This window comes from Erpetoichthys calabaricus, chromosome 7 (assembly GCF_900747795.2).
Source record: "Erpetoichthys calabaricus chromosome 7, fErpCal1.3, whole genome shotgun sequence".
NCBI lineage: Eukaryota > Metazoa > Chordata > Cladistia > Polypteriformes > Polypteridae > Erpetoichthys > Erpetoichthys calabaricus.
Genome location: NC_041400.2, coordinates 64,338,173 through 64,361,605, shown reverse-complemented (window position 1 = coordinate 64,361,605; position 23,433 = coordinate 64,338,173). Strand labels below are relative to the sequence as shown.

The 23,433-nt window shown below is 39.5% G+C and overlaps 1 protein-coding gene across 1 annotated transcript in view; it reads right to left on the bottom strand.

Moving 5' to 3' along the window:
- The window catches only part of hapln1b (hyaluronan and proteoglycan link protein 1b), a 129,964-nt gene extending 107,325 nt beyond the window's left edge, over positions 1–22,639 (bottom strand). Inside the window, exon 1 of the mRNA XM_028804712.2 lies at positions 22,217–22,639. The gene's annotated coding sequence lies outside the window, so the exon portion shown is untranslated. The remainder of the gene's footprint in view (positions 1–22,216) is intronic.
- Between the last annotated feature and the right edge of the window lie 794 nt (positions 22,640–23,433).

Genomic DNA, 23,433 nt, shown 5'->3' with positions numbered 1-23,433 from the left:
AACTAACATGGAGCACAAACACCCGGACTCCCTGCTCATTGTTCTTGGTGATTTTAACAGAGCAAACCTCAGGCAAGAACTGCCAAAATTCAGTCAGCATATTAAGTGTCCTACCAGGGACAAAAACACACTGGACCCACTGCTACACTACATTAAAGGATGCTTATCGCTCTGTCCCCTCGTGCTGCCCTGGGACTCTCTGACCACTGTTTGGTTCATCTTCTGCCGACTTACAGGCAGAACTTAAGATCTGCAAAGCCTGTGGTGAAAACGGTGAAGAGATGGACCAACGAGGCAAAGCTGGAACTACAAGCCTGCTTTGACTGTACTGATTGGAGTGTTTTTGAGTCTGCAGCGACAGACCTGGATGAGCTTACTGACACTGTGACATCCTACGTCAGTTTTTGTGAGGATATGTGTGTGCCCATGAAAACTTTTCGCACATACAACAACAACAAACCCTGGTTTACTACAAAACTCAGGCAGCTTCGTAAGGCTAAGGAGAAGGCCTACAGAAGTGGGGACAGAATCCTGTATAATCAAGCCAGAAACACATTGACAAAGGAGATCAGAGTAGCAAAGAGGTGCTACACTGAAAAGCTGGAAAATAGGTTTACAGCCAACGACCCTGCATCAGTGTGGAGAGGTTTGAAAGACATCCCCAACTACAGGAAACCATCCCCCCATACTGAAGAGAACCATCAACTGGCCAACGAGCTGAATTTGTTCTACTGCAGGTTTGATAATCCCTCTTTCACACCTCTCACCCACGCCAATCAAAATACAGTCCCAGCACTCACTACCAAGCCCCTGCCCCTCCCCACTGACACCATACCTGCACTCAGGATCTGTGAAGGGGACGTGAGTCAGCTCTTCAGGAGACAGAAGATCAGGAAGACACCAGGTCCAGATGGTGTGTCACCCTCCTGTCTTAAAGTCTGTGCTGATCAGCTGGCCCCCATATTTACACAGATCTTCAACAGATCCCTGGAGCTATGTGAAGTTCCCTCCTGCCTTAAGCATTCCACAATTATCCCGGTTCCAAAGAAAACCTCCATTGCAGGGTTAAATGACTACAGGCCAGTCGCCCTGACGTCTGTGGTCATGAAATCCTTTGAAAGACTGGTGTTGACCTACCTGAAGGACATTACAGAACCCCTGCTTGACACCCTACAGTTTGCTTACCGAGCAAACAGGTCAGTGGATGATGCAGTCAACATGGGACTGCACTACATCCTGCAACATCTCTCCAGGGACATATGCTAGGATCCTGTTTGTGGACTTCAGCTCGGCGTTCAACACTATCATTCCAGAAGTCCTCCACACCAAACTCACTTGGCTCAATGTACCAGCTCCCATCTCCCAGTGGATCAAAAACTTCCTGACAGATAGGAAGCAGCAAGTGAGACTGGGAAAAATCACATCCAGCACACGAACAGTCAGCACTGGCGCCCCCCAGGATGTGTCCTCTCTCCTCTGCTCTTCTCCCTCTACACAAATGACTGCACCTCAAGAGACCCGTCTGTTAAAATCCTGAAGTTCGCAGATGATATGACAGTCATTGGCCTCATCAAGGACAGTGACGAGTCTGTATACAGACGAGAGGTCGAACAGCTGGCCCTCTGGTGCGGTCAAAACAACCTGGAGCTGAACAAGCTTAAAACTGTGGAGATGACAGTGGACTTCAGGAGGAGCCCCCCAGTGCTGCCCCCTCTCACACTACTCAACAGCATTGTGTCTGCTGTGGAAAACTTTAGGTTTCTGGGATCCACAATTTCCCAGGACTTAAAGTGGGAACTAAACATAAACACAATTGTTAAAAAGGCCCAGCAGAGGTTGTACTTCCTGCGCCAGCTCAGGAAGTTCAACCTGCCTCAGGAGCTGCTCATCCAATTTTACTCTGCAGTAATCCAGTCTGTTCTCTGTTCATCTATCACAGTCTGGTTTGGTTCAGCCACAAAACAGGACAGGAACAGACTTCAACGGACAGTCAGGATTGCAGAAAAAATCATTGGTGTTGATCTGCCCTCCATTCAAGACTTATACAGATCTCGAGTCAGGAAACGGGCAGAAAACATCATTGCAGACCCATCACACCCTGGTTACAACCTTTTTCAACTTCTTCCCTCTGGTAGGCGCTACAGAGCACTGTACGCCAAAACTACCAGACATGTGAACAGTTTCTTTCCTCAGGCCATCACTCTCATGAACAATTAAGTCAATCTCAAAGCATCAGGGACAATACTAGGTAAAACCGGAGTCCAATTCCTTGTATGTGTACACATACTTGGCCAATAAAGCTGATTCTGATTCTGATTCTATATATATAGGTATACATAGTATATATATATATATATATACAGTGGTGTGAAAAACTATTTGCCCCCTTCCTGATTTCTTATTCTTTTGCATGTTTGTCACACAAAATGTTTCTGATCATCAAACACATTTAACCATTAGTCAAATATAACACAAGTAAACACAAAATGCAGTTTTTAAATGGTGGTGTTTATTATTTAGGGAGAAAAAAAATCCAAACCTACATGGCCCTGTGTGAAAAAGTAATTGCCCCCTGAACCTAATAACTGGTTGGGCCACCCTTAGCAGCAATAACTGCAATAAAGCGTTTGCGATAACTTGCAATGAGTCTTTTACAGCGCTCTGGACGAATTTTGGCCCACTCATCTTTGCAAAATTGTTGTAATTCAGCTTTATTTGAGGGTTTTCTAGCATGAACCGCCTTTTTAAGGTCATGCCATAGCATCTCAGTTGGATTCAGGTCAGGACTTTGACTAGGCCACTCCAAAGTCTTCATTTTGTTTTTCTTCAGCCATTCAGAGGTGGATTTGCTGGTGTGTTTTGGGTCATTGTCCTGTTGCAGCACCCAAGATCGCTTCAGCTTGAGTTGACGAACAGATGGCCGGACATTCTCCTTCAGTATTTTTTGGTAGACAGTAGAATTCATGGTTCCATCTATCACAGCAAGCCTTCCAGGTCCTGAAGCAGCAAAACAACCCCAGACCATCACACTACCACCACCATATTTTACTGTTGGTATGATGTTCTTTTTCTGAAATGCTGTGTTCCTTTTACGCCAGATGTAACGGGACATTTGCCTTCCAAAAAGTTCAACTTTTGTCTCATCAGTCCACAAGGTATTTTCCCAAAAGTCTTGGCAATCATTGAGATGTTTCTTAGCAAAATTGAGACGAGCCCTAATGTTCTTTTTGCTTAACAGTGGTTTGCGTCTTGGACATCTGCCATGCAGGCCATTTTTGCCCAGTCTCTTTCTTATGGTGGAGTCGTGAACACTGACCTTAATTGAGGCAAGTGAGGCCTGCAGTTCTTTAGACGTTGTCCTGGGGTCTTTTGTGACCTCTCGGATGAGTCGTCTCTGCGCTCTTGGGGTAATTTTGGTCGGCCGGCCACTCCTGGGAAGGTTCACCACTGTTCCATGTTTTTGCCATTTGTGGATAATGGCTCTCACTGTGGTTCGCTGGAGTCCCAAAGCTTTAGAAATGGCTTTATAACCTTTACCAGACTGATAGATCTCAATTACTTCTGTTCTCATTTGTTCCTGAATTTCTTTAGATCTTGGCATGATATCTAGCTTTTGAGGTGCTTTTGGTCTACTTCTCTGTGTCAGGCAGCTCCTATTTAAGTGATTTCTTGATTGAAACAGGTGTGGCAGTAATCAGGCCTGGGGATGGCTACGGAAATTGAACTTAGGTGTGATACACCACAGTTAGGTTATTTTTTAACAAGGGGGCAATTACTTTTTCACACAGGGCCATGTAGGTTTGGATTTTTTTTCTCCCTAAATAATAAACACCATCATTTAAAAACTGCATTTTGTGTTTACTTGTGTTATATTCGACTAATGGTTAAATGTGTTTGATGATCAGAAACATTCTGTGTGACAAACATGCAAAAGAATAAGAAATCAGGAAGGGGGCAAATAGTTTTTCACACCACTGTATATATATATATATATATATATATATATATATATATATATATATAGTGGGTAGCGCTGCTGCCTCGCAGTTAGGGTTTGCTTCCCGGGTCCTCCCTGCGTGGAGTTTGTATGTTCTCCCTGTGTCTGCGTGGGTTTCCTCCCACAGTCCAAAGACATGCAGGTTAGGTGCATTGGCGATCCTTAACTGTCCCTAGTGTGTCCCTAGTGTGTGCTTGGTGTGTGTGTGTGCCCTGCGGTGGCTGGTGTCCTGCTGGGGATTTGTTTCCTGCCTTGCGCCCTGTGTTGGCTGGGATTGGCTCCAGCAGACCCCCATGACCCTGTAGTCAGGATATAGTGGGTTGGATAATGGATGGATGGATATATATATATATATATATATATATATATATATATATATATATATATTATATATAACTTAGATTTAATGTCTTCAAAAAGTGGATGGATGGTTAGATTCATGAATGCCTATTCTAAATTGAGACTAGCTATTTTCATCAAACATTATGGTAACAGCCAGTCAAAATAAAACATAATTGTACTTTTAAAACTAACCTGCACAACACTGCACATTTGGCTCAGATAATCGAGCACAGAAGGACTATTGCAATGGGGCCATAGTTCTCAGCACGAACCTCGACTGACAAATCTGAAGCCCCTGACTAGAACTACTGCTAATAATAATAAAACACTATTCTTAACAAATGTATTATGCTTTTTCTAACATCATCCTATTTTTCAGATTATTTCTCATTAGTTATTATGTTGTCTGTCATTTGTTACATTATCAGTTGAAACAAACAGCAATACTAAAAATAATGTCAGAATGACCAATATGTAAGATGTGTTAAGAGTTATGCTTAAAGAAATAAGTAGAATGTGACTTCTTGCCATAACACAGACCCACAAACACACACAAATACATACACAGTATACATTTTTGAAGTAGCTTTTGAATGAAAGCTGTCATAGCAGCACAGCAGTTAGCAATGCTGCATCACAGCCACCGAAACCTGAGTTATCTTGCCAGCTCAGTTATTGTCTGTTTGGAATCTTCATGTACTGTACTTCCCGTGGTTGAGTGGCCTTTCTCTGTGCACTCCAGTCTTCTCCTACATTCTGAAGATGCACATGCTAACTTTGATTTTTTTTTTTTTTACATTGTTTCTGGCATCCTACTAATGGTTGGTTTGTGCCTTTAGATCCAGTAATGGAATAAGCAGGCTGTACAAAGAAAAAATAAATGGATGAATAGTTTTGCATGAAGTGTAAGTCTAAATATGAATTATCTACAGTAAATAATTTACTGCCATATATTAAACCACTTATTGCTAATGTGTTTAGTGTCTAGGGACAGTCAACTTTCTGTAACCTTCACACAGCATGTACACCATTATGCTATAAACAAAGGGGCAGATGTTAATCCTATAATGCCGTCTCATTTGTTTATATTCTTTTAGTTTAATCATAACAATTTTAACAACTTTCATGGCAAGCTAACATGGAGTGAAATAAATTTGCTCATGGTAAATTGCTTAATGTGTATTGCTAAAGATGAATTTTGAAATTAGAAACCTGACAACAATCAGAACAGCTTTAGCTATCTTGTGAAATTGATTGACTGTGAAATACATGGAGTAAAATGTCTTTTGAAGGGAAATATTGTTTTTCCAAATTTTAGAAGAATTTAATATTTTACTCACCATCTGGGAATGTAGTGTTCTTCTAATTCAAATTAAATTTACCCTGGCAAGCCAATACCCTTAAGGGAGTAGGGCAGTGGGTTAGATCAATGTATCGTCACTGACAGAGCTATCTGTACTTCTTTCTAGGAGGCAGAAGGCATGGGCTGGAACTATAGTTTGAATTCTCTTGCTATGCTTATCTGTCTCTTCCACATACAGGACAACATTTTCATACAATCAAATTTCAGAATTTAACCTATAATAATCTTTCTACTCAGACCTATAACAAGAAGGATTTTGATTTTTAACCACTACAGTGAGAGGCTGAAATGTACAGTACCTTCTGCGAAAAGAAGATTGATTCCCTCACAGTCAGAGGCCAAGCTGGTCACTAGAGTGAGGGGAGTTTGTCATGCCAGTCATAGAAAAACAAGCAACTGTTCAAAAACCCATACCGCACCTACCACCTGTCTTCTTTTCCATACTCTCTGCACACATTCTTTCCTGAACTGTCTGGCCCAAGTTTCCCACTGGCACGATTTTTAAAGAAGCTGACCAGGAAAAGCATGTTTCCTTCAGAACCAAAATTAAAAAATTATTTTTCACAAGGCTCCAAGCACACAATTAGTTTTTTTTTTAATCAGAGGGCTTAGTCAAAAGAATCTTAATCAGAATAGAATTGTAAAATGTTGCTCACCAAGAACATTCTATTCAAAAACCAGAGCCAAACACTAAGACATAAACTGTGTCAGCTCAAAAAGCAAGAGGCAAACCAAAATATTGAACATTATATTTTGTATGAACACTAGTTCACTGGTTTAATCCATAACTCGGACAAGGCATTTTGTGCCTCTGCACTACAGTTTATCAGCTTTTATCAGGAAGGCAAATCCTGTCAACAGAGGACCCATGTTAACCTGTAGAAGCTTTCAATGTGTGATGTGACACAGTGTGGTCTCAAGAAAGGAAATAAAGTTCAAACTTATATAAAAAGAAATTTCAAAAATTAAAATTTCAAAATAAAAATAATCTCTTCAACTAAAAAAATTGTCCTAAGTGTAAAACAAAAAAAACACAAACTGATGCAATGGATTTCCTCATAAAATAGCTCAACAAGCTAAAACAGCTGTACTCTACACTCTGAATCCAGACCCTGAATTCATGTCCACATCTGTGGGGCAAGTATGTACAAATGAGGGAATGTTGCCTGAGTGAATTTCCCACCAGTTAAAACTGCATAGTTCTACCATATCTGTTGTCCAATCTGTTGCATGCTACCTTTCCCTGTTAATTCTTAAACCAACACAGGAGTGTAACCAGGTAATACAGTAAGTTAGGGAGGCTAGTGCTCTGGATTGATTTTTGGCTGGTTTTTGACTTCCTATAGAAGATCTATCTTTAAGCTTACTAGGGGGCTCCACCCCCTCCTCGCTTCGCTTGCCCACCCCCGGGTTTGGTTTACCGGATCTACAATTTAAAGAGATTGTTATTTTCATGGGAATTGTTACATATGCATTATTTTCACTTTTACTTTAAAAACTTTTGTAAAAACAATATTCGTCCTTTATTTCTGGCCCCGTGCGTGGATACATCTCTTTCTCGCAAGACGTATAATGCTGCTCGCGTTGTAAAGGGGGAGGGTGGGGCGACTGAACGCACACTAACAATATGCCGTCGGATCATCTGCTGTCTTTCTGCTGCTGGTGAGCTGCCTGTTCTGCTTGTCACGTCGCTGTTTTAAGAGCTGGGAGCACATGATGCATGTCTGCCAAAAGCAATCCAACAACTGCTAGGCTACATATCTGTGGACTTGTTTTAAATGATGGCTCACTGCCTTGTCTCGCGTGGCATTGTAAAAACAATAATTGTCCTTTATTTCCGGCCCCAGGCGTGGTTAAATCTCTTTCTTGCAGGTCGTATAACACTGTTTGCATTGTGAAGGGGGAGGCAGCTGCTGTCGCGCTGCCCGTTGATCATTTTAAAGCCTGTACAGCCACTGTCCTTTCTGCCACTTCGTGTCTCTGCTGCTCGCGATGTGATCACTTCTCCGTGATCATAAATATACACCTGACTGAATTGTGTTTTCTTTGAAATTAAACTTGTCGTTGCTTTAACTGTTGCGGGACCACAGATTCTCATAGCGTATGGTCCATTATTGTATAAATCTACGTTTTGTGCATTGATTGATGCGAAGGCGAAAAGTCTTTGTTTTCTGCTCTTTGCCTTTTATTTCTGACCTCGCTTTGTCCTGCTATTTTTTCAATTACACCTGGTCCTGATGATTAATTTCCTTTAGTTTGTGCTAATGCGATCTTTTAGTCGTCGATGTTTCATTTATAACGTATCGTCCTCTATGCGCTTTATATGCACTGAGATCCCTGGATCTGTGTGTGCTGTGTGCCTTTACACTACTGATTTTTTTGCTGGCCGTGCTCTGATGTTGCTTGTAAGTAGGGCATGTCTTGCAAGAATCTTATGTTCTATATCCCTGCAAGATGCTCCGTGGCCATTCTCTTTCATCTCGCGGGTCTTTTATTTGTCTTCCGTGATCTTAACGTGAAGATCACATATCGTCTCCTAGTCATTCCCATCCATCCATCTATTCATTATCTGACCCGCTGAATCCGAACACAGGGTCACAGGGGTCTGCTGGAGCCAATTCCAGCCAACACAGGGCACAAGGCAGGAACCAATCCCAGGCAGGGTGCCAACCCACCGCAGGACTAGTCATTCCCTCCCACAGGATTTATTTTTATAATAGATTATTTAGACTCTCTTCTTGTATTAATTAAAGGGGTTTTCTAGCCTTGGGACCCTTTTTCTTTCCATAAAAAGGAGTTCACTTTATAACTTTGTATTGTGTTCTGGACACACTTTTTCTATTACAAATATTTCAAAGAGCTCAAACATTAGATAAAAGGCAAGGAATAATGTAACATCTAGTATTAAATCTAGTAATACTAATTCATGTCTTATTTGTGTTTCTGAATGGATGAGTAGTAATTTTCTCAAACTAAAGGAGAAAACAGAAATTTTAGTGATTGGCAAAAATGAATATAATGAGGGTATTAGAAATAAACTAGATCCATTAGGATTAAAATTCAAGATGGAGGTAAAGAATTTAGGGGTAATTATTGACTAAAATCTGAAATAGAAATTTGCCAGGCTAATACAGTGGATCACTTTAAAAACTGCTAAAAACTCATTATTTTAACATGGCATTCTCATAGCTTCATAGTTTAATCCTGATATTCTGTATATGCATTTTATCATTTTCATTCATGGTGGCTCCGAAATCCATGCTAACCTCTACTTTCTCTGCTGTTCTTTTCTGGGTTTCGTCACCACCTCCTGATCAAAGCACCGTGCTGTCCCTACATTGATGGATTGAAGGCCAGAGGTCCACATGACCATCACCGTCAAGTTCTTTCATGTGGACCCTGAATACAATGAGGACTGATTGAGATCATTTATGTTAGGTAGAATGCCTAGAGGGGGCTGGGCGGTCTCGTGGTCTGGAACCCCTGCAGATTTTTTTTTTTCTCTGGCCATTTGGAGTTTTTTTTGTTTGTTTTTTCTGTCCTCCCTGGCCATCGGACCTTACTTTTATTCTATGTTAATTAGTATTGCCTAATTTAATCTCTCTATTATAAGAAAAAATCTTTGGAATGGAGACTAGGGAGACGAGACGTGATCTTTTTGGAAGACAATTTGAAGTCCCGCAAGAGACACTTTAACTTGCTCCCAGCTTTTAAAACAACAACAAGCGAGAAGCAAAACACGCAGCTCGCCAGCAGCAGAAAGCAAGCAGATGATCCAACCGCTTCTCCTTACGAGTGTTCAGCCACCCTAACCCCCCCCTTCACAACATGAGTGGCAGAGATTCGAAGTGGCAAAAGGACAGCTGCTGTACAGGCTTTAAAATGATCGATGGGCAGCATCTCCTTAGCATGCATTCAGCCGCCCCCCCTTCACAACGCGAGCAGCATTATACGTCCTGTGAGAAAGAGATTTAACCACGCCAAGGGCCGGAAATAAAGGACAAGTATTGTTTTTACAATGTCACGCAAGACAAGACAGTGAGACATCATTTAAAACAAGTCCATGGACATCTAACCTAGCAGTTGCTTGATTGCTTTTCGCAGACATGCTTCATGTGCTCCCAGCTCTTAAAACAACAACAAGCAAAACACTCACCTCACCAGCAGCAGAAAGCCAACAGATGATCCGAACGCTTCTCCTTGCGTGCGTACAGCCACCCTAATACCCCCCCTCCCCTTCACAACTCAAGCGGCAGAGACACGAAGTGGCAAAAGGACAGCTGCTGTACAGGCTTTGAAATGATCGGGCAGTGAGACAAGCAGAACAGGCAGCTCAACAGCAGCAGAAAGACAGCAGCTGATATGACTGCATCTCCTTAGTGTGCGTTCAGCCGCCCCCATCCCCCTTCACAACATGAGCAGCGTTATACGTCCTGCGAGAAAGAAATGTAACCACGCCTGGGGCAAGAAATAAAGGACAAGTATTGTTTTTACAAAAGTTTTAAAGTAAAAGTGAAAATAATGCATATGTAACAATTCCCATGAAAATAACAATCTCTTTAAATTGTACATCCAGTAAACCAAACCCAGGGGTGGGCGAGCGAAGTGAGCAGGGGGAAGAGCCCCCTAGTTTTTTATATTTTTGTCTTTCTTGTATTTCTTCATCCTTTAAAGCACTTTGAGCTATATCATTTGTATGAAAACGTGCTATATAAATAAATGTTGTTGTTGTATGTTCCACACAGATTGGGACTCACTGAAACTGTGAGGTAGTTACTGTAACCATTTCAATCAAAATCTTTAAATGTTGTGTTTTATCAGGCTGCATCTTATCTTAGCATTCACTACACCCATGGTGCTCGAAGTTTCACTAGGGCTCCCCAAAACCCCCACTCTTTGATCAGATGTTATTTAATTGTGGTGCTTGAAGGTTCATGGGGGAAGCTAGAATACTGACACTTTGTAACAGTGTATTGTGGTGCTCAAAGTTTCATTGAGACCTACCTAGAATGCTGGTGAATGCTGGCACTTTTCTTTAGCATGCAAGTTTATCTCAGCGCTGAAAGATTCACAGGGGACCCTGCCCAGAGTACTGGCACCTTTGCTTAGCATACCAGTGTATCTCAGCACTAGATGTTTCACTTCCACTCTTAAATCACATGGTATTGGATCACCATAAATAGATAACCACAAACAATTAAGTCCCACTTCAAGCACTGCACAATACTACTTCTTCATTTTATTGTCTTTAAGTGCCATGTTGACACATAAGTGTGGTGGTCGTGCATACAATGTATTGCATTAAATTCAGTGTCACAGCCAACCCCAGAAGCATTGGGTTCTTGGCAGGAACAACCCTAAGGCAGGTCACCAATCCCTCACCCACCAACACACAAGGCCAATTTGAAATTGCCATTTAACACAATTCTCACAAATTTAGGGATACGGGAGGAAAACCAACTCAAATACAAGGACAATGTGTAAAGTTGACACAGACAATGACTGGTCATTAGATCTGAACTCCAGACGCTGGCCCAATGCACCACTCTGTATCTTTTCATAATCCATTCCGTCTGCAAAGGATACAAACAAAAGAACATAAGATGTTTGACAAATAAAGAAGAGTCCATTCAGTCCATCAGATTTGCTCGGTTACCAAAATAGCTTAACTATTACAAAATCTGAACAGGATACCAGTACATATACACATTCCTTTTAATATGCAATATCAAAATTGCACTCATTTCGTAAACAGAAAGCTCACCCAAACAAACACTGCTGATTGAAAAACAAAAGCAGAAACAAATTCTGTATTTTTTGTACAAAACGTATCAATGTGTCTTGTGACTACAGATTTTCATGCTGAAAACATTATCAAATATATTAAGACAAACAAACTTAAAATTGAACACACACACATTTTCAGCTAATATGCATACAGTACATTTTGACTGTGTTCAGTTTATAAGTGATATTGATTTGATAGGTAGGCAGCATGGCTGTCTCTATGCCAAACTAGATGTGGAAGAATATCACATTGTCACCTTGTTTCTAAGAGCTCTGGGTAATTTAGAACAACTTTGACAGAATACTGAAAGTTCAATAAAACAAAGGGCAACATTTATAGCCAAAAATTACTTGTCAAATTCAGAGAGTAACAAGATTCATGAGCAATGACAAATTCATTGCAACATTACTGGATGAACAATGGGTTTTTCTTTTTTTTTGCCTTGGAATGTGAATGGCAGGACAACTATTTTCAAAGACAACTGTATTATTTTAAATTGCAACATTAACTGTATCTATACTAATAAAAGGCAAAGCCCTCACTCATCACTAATTCTCCAACTTCCCATGTAGGTAGAAGGCTGAAATTTGTCAGGCTCATTCCTTACAGCTTACTTACAAAAGTTAAGCAGGTTTCATTTTGAAATTCTACGCCTAACGGTCATAACTGAATTCTACTTACGTACATATATACGTCCATAGCCTGTGAGGCGGGGTTGCGTCCTGTGTCCTGCGTCCCCCGGCCTCCCACGTAGTTGGCTGCCTGCCTATATTGCGTCCCCCATCCTCACACCTCCCTCGTAGTTGGCTGCCTGCCTATTTTACACGTTTGGAGAACCGCCAATGCCTCTTAAACATCTTAGATTCACAGGTTACGATTTGAGTAGTGGACACTTTGATGTTTATGAATGTTTCAACTCTCAAAAGCTGGATGCGAAGTTATCGATGAAACCGGTTGTATGTTTACAACGCTTGACAGATGTCGAATGTCACTTCAACACAACAAGTCCTGCAAATACTAACGTAATTGAAACAAACCATGAAACTCAAACCGATTATGACAGCAGCAATCCAAGCTGTGAGAAAACAGTAAAAAAGGAGGCGTGTCAGACGTCATGGTACATTTTCTGATGCAGCTAGACGGAAACAACTTCGTGACACTGCCGCCAAATACTGTACTCGCAGAAAAATCCACAAGTTAATTGACACGCTGTCGCTAAATACTCACAAGCAAATCCACAAGTTCATACAGACGCTGTCGCTAAATACTCGCAGGCAAATCCACAAGTTAATAGAGCTTCTGTTTCTAGGTACGATCCCAATAATAAAAAGCGGCTCATATGAAAACAACGGGTTTGACTCAAAAAAGCCGATTGTGGATTTGCGTACAGCCACCGAAACTTTGTAACGGCACGAGACTTCAGGTCACGTGTCTATTTTTACTGGCAGTGGCTCAGGGGAGAGAGTTTTTATTCCTCGCATCCCCGTTATACCCTCTGATCTCCCATTTCAATTCAAATCCCTCCACTTTCCAGTAAGGCTCTGCTTCGCAATGACAATTAATGAGTGTCTGGGACAAACCCTACAAAAGGTTGGCATTGATTTGAGGCAAGATTGCTTTTCACATGGCCAACTGTACGTTGCATGCTCAAGAGTAAGCTCAGCGCACAGCTTGGTCATATTACAACCGGAGGGCCGAACTGACAACGTGGTATACAAAGAGATCCTTCACAAATAATTATTTGTATAGTTTCCCTCAGTTTAAAAAGTTTACTTTTCTTCTTAATAACAATTTTAAGGCAGTACTTCGCCACTGCGAAGCGCGGGTATTTTGCTAGTTCACATATATAGTGCCTTTAACTTTTTGAATCAGTCATATCATTTAAACCTCAAATTATTATGCAAAAATTCAAGCAGTTACCAAAAAAAGATTTTTACACTAAAGCCCAAAATGAAATTGCTATGCTAGGATGACTGTTTTATAAGTTTTCATATCCATTAAAACCATACATATTCAAATTTATATTTATTGTCAGGGCAACACTGTCTCCACATTCAATAATGAATTAAGGACATCAAACAGAAACAATAAAAATGACTAATTTTAAAGAAGTGAAACAGAACTGAACTAATGGGCAGGACTGCTATAAAGTAAGATTTGTTCAGATTATAGACAACCTAAAAGTCGCTTAAATTTTGAAAGAATATTAATATCTGAATATGAATGATATTTCTAAGTGGATGATATGAGACTATTTCTTCTGGCTTCTGGTTAGGTATAAGTAGAAGCACAGGTTTTGGGAGCAATATCAAGAACTAAAATGAGCAACCAATTAAAATGAAACTGCAAAGCAATATGGAGGTTGACATAAGCCAAAAAATGCATTACTGGCAATGCAACAGTGAAAAGGCAGTGAACTAGATGCCTGAACATCTGTGATACTTTTTTTTTTACCAGATGACAAGAGGGAAATTAACACTAATTTTTAAAATCTAGTCATTTCTAGCTGGCTCAGCTCCTAGTTTCCTATTGACAGATAGCACACACTTCTCGAGCAGCTGTAAGATACTGCCAACCCGTTCAGAAGTATAGAGAGAGAACATGATTTTGCACATTGATCCTAGTATAGGGTGGCACCCTGTCCAGCTCTGTTTTCTGCCTTGCACCCAATGCTGCCGTGGTAGACTACACCTCTGAATTTGATTAAGTGAGTAATTTACTTTGTGTAGGATTTGGATTCTTTTGCCCTTTTGCATTATGTAGTCACTGTAAACTACAGTTAGGTCCATAAATATTTCGACAGACACAACTTTTTTCTAATTTTGGTTCTGTACATTACCACAATGAATTGTAAATGAAACAACTCAGATGCAGTTGAAGTGCAGACTTTCAGCTTTAATTCAGTGGGGTGAACAAAATGATTGCATAAAAATGTGAGGCAACTAAAGCATTTTTTTAACACAATCCCTTCATTTCAGGGGCTCAAAAGTAATTGGACAATTGACTCAAAGGCTAATTCATGGACAGGTGTGGGCAAGTCCATCGTTATGTCATTATCAATTGAGCAGATAAAACTCCTGGAGTTGATTTGAGGTGTGGTGCTTGCATGTGGAAGATTTTGCTGTGAACAGACAACATGCAGTCAAAGGAGCTCTCCATGCAGGTTAAAGAAGCCATCCTTAAGCTGCGAAAACAGAAAAAACCCATCCGAGAAATTGCTACAATATTACGAGTGGCAAAATCTACAGTTTGGTACATCCTGAGAAAGAAAGCAAGCACTGGTGAACTCAGCAACGCAAAAAGACCTGGACGTCCACGGAAGACAACAGTGGTGGATGATCGCAGAATCATTTCCATGGTGAAGAGAAACCCCTTCACAACAGCCAACCAAGTGAACAACACTCTCCAGGGGGTAGGCGTATCGATATCCAAGTCTACCATAAAGAGAAGACTGCATGAAAGTAAATACAGAGGGTGCACTGCAAAGTGCAAGCCACTCATAAGCCTCAAGAATAGAAAGGCTAGATTGGACTTTGCTAAAGAACAACTAAAAAAGCCAGCACAGTTCTGGAAAAACATTCTTTGGACAGATGAAACCAAGATCAACCTCTACCAGAATGATGGCAAGAAAAAAGTATGGAGAAGGCGTGGAACAGCTCATTATCCAAAGCATACCACATTATCTGTAAAACACGGTGGAGGCAGTGCGATGGCTTGGGCGTGCATGGCTGCCAGTGGCACTGGGACACTAGTGTTTATTGATGATGTGACACAGGACAGAAGCAGCTGAACGAATTCTGAGGCGTTCAGAGACATACTGTCTGCTCAAATCCAGCTAAATGCAGTCAAATTGATTGGGCGGCGTTTCATGATACAAATGGACAATGACCCAAAACATACAGCCAAAGCAACCCAGGAGTTTATTAAAGCAAAGAAGTGGAAAATTCTTGAATGGCCAAGTCAGTCACCTGATTTTAACCCAATTGAGCATGCATTTCACTTGTTGAAGACTAAACTTCAGACAGAAAGGCCCACAAACAAACAGCAACTGAAAGCCGCTGCAGTAAAGGCCTGGCAGAGCATTAAAAAGGAGGAAACCCAGCATCTGGTGATGTCCATGAGTTCAAGACTTCAGGCTGTCATTGCCAGCAAAGGGTTTTCAACCAAGTTATTAGAAATGAACATTTTATTTCCAGTTATTTAATTTGTACAATTACCTTTGAGCCCCTGAAATGAAGGGATTGTGTTAAAAAAATGCTTTAGTTGCCTCACATTTTTATGCAATCATGTTGTTCACCCCACTGAATTAAAGCTGAAAGTCTGCACTTCAACTGCATCTGAGTTGTTTCATTTAAAATTCATTGTGGTAATATACAGAACCAAAATTAGAAAAACGTTGTCTCTGTCGAAATATTTATGGACCTAACTGTAGTTTACAGTGACTACATAATGCAAACGGGCAAAAGAATCCAAATCCTACACAAAGTAAATTAACAGGGGAATAAAATAGTCAAATATATTTGGAAGACTGTAGGTAAAGTGAACTTTTGTTAAGTGGGTTACAGTTGCAGTCTGGTCACTCTCTTTGTGAGGATTCCTTTGACTATTTGGTTGTTCTGATTTCCTCTAATATCCAGAAAGTTATGTTGATCAAATACTCAAAACTGATCCTGTAAAGGTGACTTGTTTCAGGCTGACCATCATCCATGGCTGGTTCCTGCCCAGCACCTGAACCTCCAACAAGTCTGTTATGGTTTATAAAAAAGACTCAGTGAATGACTGTAACAGGTGCCATTTTAAAACAATACAGTTGATTATTGTATCCAACATTGCATTAGATAGAAAGCTTCAATTAAAACAATTTAGACCAAACATAAAAATAAGGGTTGGCAAAGCAAAGTTGAATAGATACTTTTATGAATGGTTAAGTAAAAATAAATTCTGTAACACTGTAGTTTAGGTACTGCAAAATGCATCTGTTATTCATGCACTGTTATGTAACAAGACCTTAAAAAAACCTTCTTTTGACCTTAACATTTACAGAATCAGTAGAGTTGTTATTTATCTCTGTTCAGTGAGGCATATTAAGAGTATTTAAAAAGTACTTGTAAATTTGAAAGATTTACAGGTATTACACTGAAGCAGGAAATCTCAAGAGAAATATGTCCCACTTAAGCTCTCTCTGACCATTCCATAGTGACGATATCTTAGTAAGCCACACTGCACAGAGATGAATAATCACTTTAGTGATGCTTTGTAAGTGCTATTAGTATCATAAGAAGTCTTTGTCAATGTCTTCATACATAACAATTTCTGAGTACTAGATGCATTTTTGCAGTACCTAAACTAAAGTGTTTCCAGTGCGTCTCTTCTATTTTAAATTCTTATGATTTGACAAAGAACCCCAGCATGAGGCTCAGCTTTGCTCAAGTGTAACCTTCACCCTCACGTCACGGCTGCATGAATGCCGAAAGTTCACCCTTCTTCATCCATCAACCCTCACTTCTATATTTCAATAGTAAATTGACAGTAATTATTCCAAGCTGAGAAAAATAAGAGACAGTTGATTGCATTTAATTGGAATTTGATTAAATATAGATTTGAACTTCTTGGAATTTTTGCATCTCATCTCTTAAAGACAGCACAGATATAATTTTCATTAGAACATTATTTTAGATTATTTGATGGAAAAAAAAAAGTTTCAGAGTAAAAAAAATATTCTTTGCAAAATGTGCCCTCTCCTGAAAGCAGCTCCATCTATTAACATACTATGATTCTATTGAAGGAGTTAAGATACTGTTTACAGCCTCCATACAAACACAAGAGGGTGCAATTTACCCATCATAAGATTTTGTAAAACCTCAGAAAATACTCTGCTGTTGCTGTTTCTCGCACAAATGTAAAATTAGCCAAAATAAGGCCTAATTAAAATGAACCATTGGTCTCACAAAACTATAATAAGATACATATTAAAGTAACTTCCTGGTACAAAACCTAATATGGCTCATAAGTGTAAGACAGTCAGTTTAAAGGCTATGTCTGCAACACCCTCAACCTTGCCCTTTCTAAAGATGTATGGCCCACAAAGAAGCCCACACAGCATTGATATAATTTGCACAAGTAAACCTTAGCTGGAGCAGTTATGAAAATGATCCTGCCAGCTTTTCAGATTTTCCTGTCAGATAGATAGGCCCAATATCCTGCTACTGTCTCTAACCCATTTTCACCTTCTAATATATACAGAGATAAGCCCCCCGCATTTTCTGTGCTTCTGCATCTTGGTTATAAGCTCAAAACAGATATGAACAACAGTCTCTTGCCATCTCTGTTAACTCTGACCCACATACAGATAGATACTGTGTGTGCATCATAATCTTAAACTTATCTTTTACCTCCTTTCAGCTTCAGATACACACAGCCACACACACCTCAGTGTAAGAACCTACACATGTAGAAAATAAAGGCTTTATAACTGAAAAATAATTCAAGTTACTGTTGATTTTCCTTTTAAACACTGCGCAAAACAAAAATCATTGTATATTATCAAAAGAGAGCAGAAAATAGATAGATAGATAGATAGATAGATAGATAGATAGATAGATAGATAGATAGATAGATAGATAGATAGATAGATAGATAGATAGATAGATAGATAGATAGATAGATAGATAGATAGATAGATAGATAGATAGATAGATAGATAGATAGATAGGACACTATACAGTACATAGCAGCCATACCCACCTTCACTTCAGAGAAGGTAATCCACCTGAAACCAAGTATGGTCAGGCCTGCTCAGTATTTGGATTTAAGAACATCTAGGAAAAGCTTGGGTTGCTGCTGGAAGAGCAGTTGGTGAGGCCATCAGGGGGTGCTTACCCTGTGGTTTTTAATTTGATCCAAATGCCCCAATGCAGTGACAGGGACACTGTGCTCTAAAATGGCACCATTCTTTGGATCAGATGTAAAACCAAGATCCTGACTCTGTGGTCATAAAATAAATCTGGGCCTCTATCAAAAAGAGTAGGGTGTTTCTTGATGTCCTGGCTCAACTGCCCACCACAACCTGGTCATTCTGGCCCCCTAATCATCCCCTGCCCCTTACTGGTTGTCTGTCTCACCTCCTCACCAACTAATACCTAAAGTGTGATGAGTGTACTGGTGCATATGTGGCTGACGTTACATTATTCAGGTGGATGCTACATTGCTGGTGATGGTAAGTGGTTCCCCAATGTTTATGTAAAGTACTTTAAGCAGGTTAGAAAAGTGCTATACAAATTTATTATTATTATTATACAGGGCTATTCAAAATGAAACAGCAGATTTCCAAAATTTATTTCAAACAAACTGTATAAGACAGAAACACATTCCACACATCACTGGATAGAGGAAAGTTCAAAGTTTAAAAGCCCACCTAAAAGTACCAGTGAATGCTACCGAGCGCTGTTTCTCGTTTATAGTAAAATGGCAATAACACCACAAAAGAAATCATTTTGCGTGCTGCAATTTGTGAAGTGTGTGTCCATTGTTCAAGTGCAACCTGAATTCTGCCGACGGTTCAAGAAACAGCCACCTCATCATAAGTAAATTTACGAGTGGCATGAAAAATTCATAGAAGGTTGAATATGTAAAAGTAAAAGCACTGGTCGTCCACAGACATCAGAAGAAAATGTTGAGCGTATCTGAGGCGTGTTCAAATTCAGTAACTAGGGACCAGTTGACTCGTGTGTGGCAAGAAATGGTCTACCACTCTGAAGTTTGTTGCGCTACACATGGTGCTCATGTTGAGTGCATGCAACCTCAAGGACCATAGGACCAAACTTTGAACTTTCCTCTATCCAGTGATGTGCGGAATGTGTTTCTGTCTTATACAGTTTGTTTGAAATACATTTTTGAAATATGCTCTTTCATTTTGAATAGCCCTGTATATATAGATAGATCAGGTAAACATGAAAGGCACTATATGATAGGTAGAAAGATAGAACACTATATGATACATAGATCTGATAGACATGAAAGGTGCTATATAACAGATAGATATCCATACATGTTCTGCATCCTCCCTTTTCATTACAAAATTACAGGGAGCAGGGAATTCAGAGTCTCTTCTATGACCATCATGTGCAAGGCTGGGCACCAGTTCACCACAGACCACACTTTCTGACACACCCACACTCATTCATACTGGTCCAATTTGGGGGCACCAAGTAACCTTGCGGGAGGTGATAAAGTACCCATAGAAATCCCACACAAACTCCACTTAGACAGTGACCAAGCTGCAAGTGAAACACAGATCTTTAAAGCTGTAAAGCAGTTATGTTAAAAAATATTTCATGTATAAGCTGGTATGGGTGTATACTGTATGTATATAGATAGATAGATAGATAGATAGATAGATAGATAGATAGATAGATAGATAGATAGATAGATAGATACTTTATTAATCCCAAGGGGAAATTCACATTATATATATATATATATATATATATATATATATATATAGTATGTAAGATTTGTTTTTCTTTATTAGCCACAATGTGGAAGACTGTTCCAGTGGACAACAAAACCAACACAAATATATTAACATAGTTACACCTAATACTAAATGTAATTTCTGTATTGCTTAATAAGACAAATAAAGAAAATCTATACAAACATCTGATTTTGAGGTAAATTATTTTATCTCTCCAGAAATTATTTTTCTTCAGATTTTCAGTTTCACGAATACTTAATAATAATAATACATTTTATTTATATAGCGCCTTTCCCATGTTAAATAACATTTAATTCGTATAACAAAATTGCTGGACTGCGTTATTCATGCAGTTTGTCACCATTCTCACAATTCCATAAAGGCACCGTGTCTTGCAGAAGTTGAAGAATACGCCCATATAACCCACCCCAAAACTGTTCTCCTGCTTCATTTTTATATACAGCAGGCTTCACAAAACGAGTGCGTGTGCCCGCCCGTGTAACAATGATCGTGCTCAGGTGGCCGTCACACTGGTTCTGTTTTCGCCCTGAACACGTCATTGGCCACGGCGAGGCGTAATGGTACTGCTTTTACGATTTGTTTTACAAGGTGGCAGATGCTTTACTGCCTGCCCAGGCCATGTTCAACGTATCCCATTTTGACCATAAACTCTAGAACACAGTTTTAATTGAATGTTACTACAGATTAAATGTAGTTCGCTTTTTGAATTTTTCAGAGGTGGGAAAGTGGGAGTGTTAGATGTTTTAAGGCATTTTCTGACACGCTTACTAGAAGAGTAGCCTCTTTGGCTTCACAAAATAACCCCATTCATGAAATAAATAAAGAAGTGCATTATTAATTTATCCGATCACACGCGCTCTGACTCTAATGTTTGTTTAACCAGCTGTTTCCACCCCGCACTCCCTAAAACTCCATAGAAGTGTGCCTTATGTAAATGCCCTTGAAGACCGTTTGCCCCCTAAAGAACATTTTGTCGTTGTAAGCAGTTCATACAAGCGGTCTTTTCAGACGGTGAGCTGACTGTGCGTTATAGTTATCCAGACAAATTCACAATTCATCAGGTTTTCAACAGAAGCGAATTGAGAGCCTATAAAAATTTGCTTGGAATAGCGATGCAATACCTAACGGTTTTCCATTCCATCTGGAATATATTTTTGTGTGATTCTTCTACAGATAACCGTCATTCATTATTACTATTATTATTCTTTGGAAATGTACACTTAAAACAAAAGATCAATACCACTGCAGGCGGTAAAATTATATATATATATATATATATATATATATATATATATATATATATATATATATATATATTTATTTATTTATTTATTTATTTATATATATATATATATAAAACAATTGCTTTTGAATAAACAGTACTAATTATTCTATGTAACAGATCAACTTAATTTGACAACTGTTTGTTTGTCAAAAGTAAATTCGTCCCGTTCACAGTTGATTCCACGTTTACGTTGCTTCCTAAGGCATTGTAATTATAAAAGAGAGTTCGGGAAACCGATGGATTTGACCAAATGATTCAATGATTGACTGAGTTACTGAATGATTGATTGTAACCAGAGTCTTCTTCATACCCTCTTCGTACCCTTACATCTTACAGACGCTGTAGCCTCACTGGGTGAATCACAACAACATGTTTAAAAGATAGCACAAAAACATAGTTGCATTACTATAAAAAGCATCAGTGTATTCACCAAATTTTCCAAAAGCTCAATGATTAAAAGATCAATGAAATGATTCAGTCCGATATATTTACAGCGTAACAGTATTGCATTCTGACGCGAACGATGTCCTTGTTCAAAAGTTTCTAGAAAGTCGAGTAGCTCGAAATAGTGTAACACATACAAAATACTTTGAACACGTATAAAATATAACATCATAACAATTAACTAAAATCGCACGTATACTAGCGGAGACGCGCCTGAATAATGCCATCTAGTGAAGAGGTGTATTTCATGTAAGTAACCTGTTCAGTATTTTGATAGCTTTATTGTTTTCTTTCATTAACTACTGTAACACTGAATAAAAAATAACAATTAAAAGCAGCAGCACAAATCACGTTTATAAAAATCCGTATTGGTTTATTTATTTACTGATACAGAGATGTGAAGTATTGAATATAACACCACATTCTACCGAAAGTAGTACGAATTAGTTTTTATTTATTTATTTTTTTATTACGGAATGATATATAGGGAAAAAAAAACTCACCTTGTGAAGTTGCGTGTTAAGGTCTTGGAGACTCAGGGGTCCTGTCCCACCGAGGTGGGAGTCCAGATCGTAGCAAACTTGGAGCAGGAATCACGTCATATGCACCAACGCCAAGAACTACTAATTACTACCCAAACAATCACCTCATAGAAACTTTCATTCGTAAAAAAAAAAAAAAGTTGAGAAGCCACAATGCAGCTTACTCCAACCTCAAAAAAAGATCCAATTGTCTCACGCTGTTTTTTCTTTTCGCAGCTTTCCAAGTAAGGAGTAATGATCGACTGGCAGCAATGTATACAGATTAGTGAGTTGAGATTTAAATATAATTACTGTTTTAGATGTGGTGAGCCATGCAGCAGGACACGTTAATCTGACTGATGCGATCCCTTTCTTTGCACATTTACTTATAGTGAAATTCCAGGGGGTTGGGTGAGTGGGTGGAGAACACTATTACATGTTAAAAAGTCAGGGTTCATGTCACTGTCGGCGCCCCAAACACCAACCCACCCGATTGTTAAAAATCTTTTCAGAGAGAGATATGGGGCGGAGATGGGGGTCTTAACCAAACAATTGTATAGATATCATAGATGGAAGCAGTGGGGTGTCGGGGTGGTCCGCACACAGCTTCCGCCTTCACCTGTGGGAAAAGGTACTCGTCGGCTAATATGTAGCTCACACAAAGGCGCTCTGCGAGACCCCTCAAAGAGCAGCGATTGAGTTCGCGAAGTCGACTGTGACCAAGCAAACCTGCGCCGGGCCGTTACAGGAGGGCAAACAATGAGCTCGCAAACAACGCTGCATTCTTTACGATTAACGATTACCTTGTCAGTATAATTCACAAACTTTTTATCTGAATTAAGTCCTTCTCATCTTGTTTGCTTTCCCTGAAGCAACACGTGCGCATTCCATGCAATAAAAAATCTTTCTTTCACTGGAGCATCTTAATTTTGCACTTGGTTACTATGATCTGAAAGTCTTTCTTTATATGATGTTAAGGATGATTAACATGGCAACTCCGTTCTATGGACCATCATGAGATATGTGTGCATATTTTATTTTCTTTGTTTTAATCTGACTGGGCACATGGAGGTGCGGTGGTTAGCGTTGCTGCTTCACAGCAACACATTCTGTAATGTCTGGTTGAGTTTTTTTATTTATATTTTTTCTGTTATATTTACTGTATTATTTACTGTATACGGTGCCATGGCAGTACAATG